At 38.7% G+C, this 6107-nt stretch overlaps 1 long non-coding RNA gene across 1 annotated transcript; it reads right to left on the bottom strand.

Moving 5' to 3' along the window:
- Positions 1–1124: 1124 nt before the first annotated feature.
- LOC131516536 (uncharacterized) lies at positions 1125–5298 on the bottom strand. The gene is made up of 2 exons (XR_009264131.1): positions 1786–5298; positions 1125–1753 (listed from the first exon to the last, which is right to left on the bottom strand). It is a non-coding gene; the product is annotated as an uncharacterized LOC131516536 (long non-coding RNA).
- Positions 5299–6107: the final 809 nt, after the last annotated feature.

The raw sequence follows: 6107 nt of genomic DNA, 5'->3' as shown, positions 1-6107 counted from the left end.
TTTTTTTTTATTTATTTATTTTTGGGACAGAGAGAGACAGAGCATGAACGGGGGAGGGGCAGAGAGAGAGGGAGACACAGAATCAGAAACAGGCTCCAGGCTCCGAGCCATCGGCCCAGAGCCCGACGCGGGGCTCGAACTCACGGACCGCGAGATCGTGACCTGGCTGAAGTCGGACGCTTAACCGACTGCGCCACCCAGGCGCCCCGTTTCCGATCTTTAAAAGAAGTCCAAAGTGACTTTGGTTGTAGTCGGTAATAATTAGCCCAAAAATTACCAACTTGATTTGTCTTTTTTACTCTCAAAATCAAGGTGACAGGTGCATTTTCTTGGCAGTTAGCCAGCCCTTCCAGTATCATTGTTCTGTCTCTGGTAAGCATGCAGTTTGGGGTCTGAGATGAAAGCCCTGATGATTCCATAATAACTTTCTGAGGCTGGAATTCTGATAGTATTTTGGGAAGGTTCCATTTTGTTTTCCTGTGGGTAAAAGCTTCCAATATGCCAGATTCTTGGGCAAATAAAGGTGATCAAAAATGAGTTTCTCATCAGTATATGGGCAAATGTATACCACTTTACTCTCCATCACTACTTCCCAAAAGAACAGCCTGTCTTTTTAAATAACTGTTTTCCATGGCAACTGCTTGCACACTACCAATGTCATGGTAGTCCAAAGTTGGGCTGAGAAAACTCACAACCCTTATTCCCAAATTATTCTCTCAAGCAGCACACACAATCCCTGGCCACATCAGCCTTTTTATCCCTTCCATAGTGGGGAAAAGCCTATGAAAAGTCAATGAGAACAGTTCATTCAGGGGCTTTTTGTGCTAATGTTGGGGGGAAAAAAGATCAAAATATTTTTACAAAGCAGTAGAATAATCCCTGAAAAATTCTATACTTAAGCACAAAGCCACTTAAGCACAAAGCCAGTGCTGAAATCCCAGTACAATGAAAAGTTTCCCTGTAATGTTGGTTCACACATCAGAAGCTAGAGGAAAAACACTGAGAGATAGTTTTTTTGTTGAAAGAATAATTTTTCCCTTGGTAGAGCTGAAAGTCCGAGCAGCATTTCGTAATAGAGCCTTTGGGAATGATTTGAAACAAAATAAGCTAACTTCATAAACTCATTCATCATTCAAAAGTATTTATTGAACATCTACTACATACCAGACTATATGGGGATTTATGAAATTTCTAAATATGAATCAGCCCTGTATCCTTAACTATAGCAATCTGGCCAAACTGTTTGAAAAGGAAAACAATAGCATTAGCAGCATCAATATAATAGTTCCTATTTATTAAGTACTAGGAACTAAACTGCATACTCTAATTTCCAAACAAAGATTATGCCAAGAAAGTACAGATGATAAGAGATTCTGACATTTGTCCAGCATATACACAGCTAGTGTGGAGTAGAGTCAAGGTGAAAACAAAGCCACTCTAACCACAAAGCCTATAACTTAACACCCTAAGACACACTCAGAGAAAGCACACTGGCAGCTCTAAAGAAAGAGAAATTATTTCTCTGCCTTTTTGTAACTTGGGGGTATTAGAAACTATGTTTGCCTAGACTTGGGGTCATTTTTATATAAATTTTACATAAAACTTTCCTCAGCTGAGGAATGAGCCCAACACCTTACTTGAGTTTCTCAGGGCTGCTTACAATTTTAGGAAAAGTTACCCTTTGCATGAAACCTGTCCTGAAGTAATCAGTCTCACCCTAATCTAGGCTGCTACGTGTCCTATTTGCCCACTGCTCTATCTCCTTACCCTTTGATGGGGTTAAACCTTTACCATGTGATTCCCATGGAAAGAATATTCTATTCCCACTGACCTCAATGATTGGTCTGGTTGGTTTCTGTATCGATATATGAATGAATCAGTCTACTCTGGGCATTTTCTCAAAGTACTTTCCTACTAGGCATTAAGTTGGAATAGTGTGAATGTAGTATTTACCATCTTGTCCAACACAAAGAGCTGAGAAACAGAGTGAAGGCACTCTAATATCAGTGCAGCGTGGACCCCACATACTGAGACTAACTACACACCTGGTCTTTACAGAGCTCCAATAAATGACCTCTTCATAACCTTAGTGTAAGTTGGGTTTCTTTTACTAAAAAAACACAAATTATGAATAATATATTAGTTGTCTATAGATGCCTTTGATGATGTGTACCTCATCACTAAATTTTGCTCAGTATCAAAATATGCATGTTTACTTATATTGCTGTACTAATTGTGTAGTTATAAAGAATACACAAAAAATACATATTATAAAAGGTTGATTAAAAGCTAAATATAAATAAAAGCTTTAATGTTTTCTTTCTGAACCCCTTTGAACTGCAAAGCAAAGCCCCCAAATCGACATATTCCACATTAGAGACCACTGCATGAATGAAGACTGGTCAAGGTTGGACAGTGCTGTGAAGAAAATCAGAGCTCATGTCTTGAAAATGGAGCATTTTCTATTGGCAATGTGCTCTGTGGTGATATTTTGATGGTGGGTGATGGAGATCACTGGTAAAGATCAAGGATACTGAACCTTGAGAGACTGCGGAATTTATCGAATAGAATAATGACTAGCTCCATAATGTCCTCCACTTTTCAACACCATCATGGAAGCCCTCTGCACTCTCCACATGGAATTAATTACTTTCTCATAAATCAACTTTGGTTCCCATCACATTGTATCCTAGCTAAGTAACAGCCCTCTATCTCTTTCACCTAACTTTAAGTATTTTAGTCACATTTCACTAATCTCTGCATCCCTAATGATTGCTTAACACAGAACTGGGAAACTTCTGTGGTGAACAAATGTATGCATTACACCAGCTTCAAGCGAGAAAAAGAAATGAATTTAAGGCTCTTGCCTGGCAAGAGATAAGATAGTAAGAACTGTAATGTATCACTTCTCAGATGAGAGAACTTCATGTTGAGCTGTATATGGGTAATTTTAAACCTTTGTATGGTAATACCTACAGCCTGAGTCTACTGCTTCAAAAAGAGATACCATTTCTTATGCTTTCTCAATGAATCATTAAAACAGATGATGATAATAGCAAACATGCAGTGTATGTGATAAGCTCTTTACATGGACCAACCAAAAAAATAAGTGCTCTCATCCCCAATTTACATATGTGAGAACTGAGACTTGCATAAGTCAAATAACTTGACTGAGTTCACGGAGTCCGGTGCCCAGTAGAACTGTGACTTCAAAGCTGTGCTATATTAGAGCTTTCATTTTTAAAGCAGCTCTGTGTTCTCTAAATTGACTTGGCTGCAATCCCTCTCAATCTGGGTCCAGAATCTAACCCCTGGATCCTTACTGGCTTCAGCTCCATTTAACCCTTTTGCAGACAGTTGGCCTGTCTGAGCTGCTCAGCCTGACAGCGCAGCACCTCTATGCAGTGCCACTCTACCCAGAATTCTGATTCTAGCAACTCTCTACTGCCTCCACCTGGCACCTAGAAGTACAGATTCCACTTTAGCCTAAGTAATTGCTTACCACCACTTGTCCAACAGCCATGTATGTAATTAAATTTCCTAGAGGCCACGTCAATAAAGTAAAAACAGAGGAAATTAATTTTTATATATTAACTTAACCCAATGTATCTAATGTACCCAAAACACTGGAATGCCCAAAATTTAACGAGGTATTGTACATTCTGTTTTCGATCAAAATCTAGTAGGTATTTTATACTTAGAGCACATCATAATTTGCACTAGCCACATTTCAAGGACCCAGTAACTACATGTGGCTAGTGGCTACCGTACTTCTACATTTTAGCCTTAGACATTAAATCCATTAGCAATGTGTGCTACTGCATCAAACTGGATTATAACAGAAATCTACTTGAGAGTCAATCTGATATAGTGAGGAAAGCACAGGCTTCATAGACAGTCTCAAATTCACATCCCAGAAAAATGATACAAACAATTGGTAAAGTTTTTTGTAATAATGAAAAGTGAACATTTGTTTAAATTTCCCTCAATAGGGTAATGGATAACAAATTGTGGTAAATTTCCTCAATGGTATATTATACATCATTTAAATCAACAAAATCTACATGTGTGCAGAACATGGATGTAATAAAAATGTTTAGTGCAAAAATGTATTATATAATAGGATGCCTTCAGTATGAGACCACTTTTAAAAGTTTAAAGACGTGTAAAAACCACTTGGGAATAGTGGTTCTCTGGGGATGGAAGGAGGGAAATGGGGTGACCGTGTGAAAGGGGAGACTTCAACGGTATTTGCAATGACTTGAGGAGGAAGAAGAAAAAAATCCTAAGACAAAAACTTCGGCAGTTAACAAATGTCTACATATCAAGAAGTCCCTTACCTGAAGAACACTATATGTATATCCTCTCTCTCAGCAGTTTTAAGAAAGCAAACCCAGTAACTACAATTCTTAATCCAGAAACTTTTGTAGACAGGCTTCTATCTGAAAATCAGTTTTCCAAGGTAGCCCATCTTTCCCCAAGGGAAACCCATACTTCAACAACACTGGCTTGGAGAGGCACAGAGAGACAATCACTAACTATTGAACTTAGCACCTAGACAAATTTAGGAAGAAACGCCTTTCTAAACTATCTAATCATTTAAGTTAAATGCAGCATGACAAGAAGTGCCTTCACGGTTGCTCAGTGTATAGGATTTCTACCTGGATCTGTATAAAGTATAACAAAACTTAGAATAACTAATGCAAAATTGTCATGAAGCCTTGGGAATTAATACAGTGCTCATAGAGGATTTATTCTTGGACACATTTTTGTTAACATCTCCTAACCCATCTGTGCTTCTACAATGAGGCTTCTAATGATAAAGTCCTATGACTTTTCCACTTGCTCCTGTATTATACAAAACTGTGTTGTTGTTTTTCTGCCTGATTCCAGTTCAATTTAAACACTGATTAAATGGGAAATAAATTACTGTGGTGAAAGTATTGATGAAATCATCAAAAACTGGCACTTACCCATGGAAACAAATCATCTACTAATGAATTAATTGTATGCCTTATTTGGGGGTGAGAACGTTTGATGTGATCAAATGAAGTGTATACACATTCTTAGGCCCTCAATAAGCGGTTAAGTTACAAGAACGATAAACAAATTTCAAGACGCTTTTTATAGCATGTAGGCTCTAGTTGGAAAATAAGGAGTCCAGTGAAAGAGAAAATACATGCTCTACCTTGCCTACTTGATAATACTTGTCCTGCTAAGGTAATATGACTTTCAATTAAAAAGAATGGAGACAGTTAATTCCCTGGTGCATAAAACATGCACATTCAAAGTAATAAAAATCTTTTTTTTTTTTTAATTTTTTTTTCAACGTTTTTTATTTATTTTTGGGACAGAGAGAGACAGAGCATGAACGGGGGAGGGGCAGAGAGAGAGGGAGACACAGAATCGGAAACAGGCTCCAGGCTCGGAGCCATCAGCCCAGAGCCTGATGCGGGGCTCGAACTCACGGACCGCGAGATCGTGACCTGGCTGAAGTCGGACGCTTAACTGACTGCGCCACCCAGGCGCCCCTCAAAGTAATAAAAATCTTGAGAAAGTTTCTGAAAAGATCACAATAACTTTCCACAAACTAGCATGCCACTGGCCCTGGGTTCTTTGTAGATAAAATTCGAGCATTTCTTAGGTATTTTATGGTCAGTCTTCATTTCCATGGTGGGCTAACAAAGAGGTGGCTAAATTAGTAAGCCCATTTAGATCCTTAAATATATATTAAAACAAAAAGAGACCATTAACCATACCCCAGCTTTTCTGGACATGAGCCTAGATTGGATATGCCAGAGTAGAGTTATGAACAGTTGAGGCATTCACTGTGCACCCTCATTTTTCTGGGACCTGTGCTGAGGGATGACAGACTCCTCTGACTTAATCAGAACATAACCCATGGATTCTAAGAACATGCTATTAAAAACACAAAACAGATAAATTCCCTGGATGGACAAAGCCCATTATTAAAGCAGGCGAGTATATCAACCCTTGTAGTGGGAATAAATCAGGACCAAACATAACCTGGGTCCATCAGAATCAAGGCCTCACAGATATAGGCAGCCAGGTGTGCACAAGCCAGAAGTACAATTAGAAATAACAAA

This window comes from Neofelis nebulosa, chromosome 7 (genome assembly GCF_028018385.1).
Source record: "Neofelis nebulosa isolate mNeoNeb1 chromosome 7, mNeoNeb1.pri, whole genome shotgun sequence".
NCBI lineage: Eukaryota > Metazoa > Chordata > Mammalia > Carnivora > Felidae > Neofelis > Neofelis nebulosa.
The sequence above is the reverse complement of the archived record's forward strand: the minus strand, read 5'-3'. Positions and strand labels throughout refer to the sequence as shown.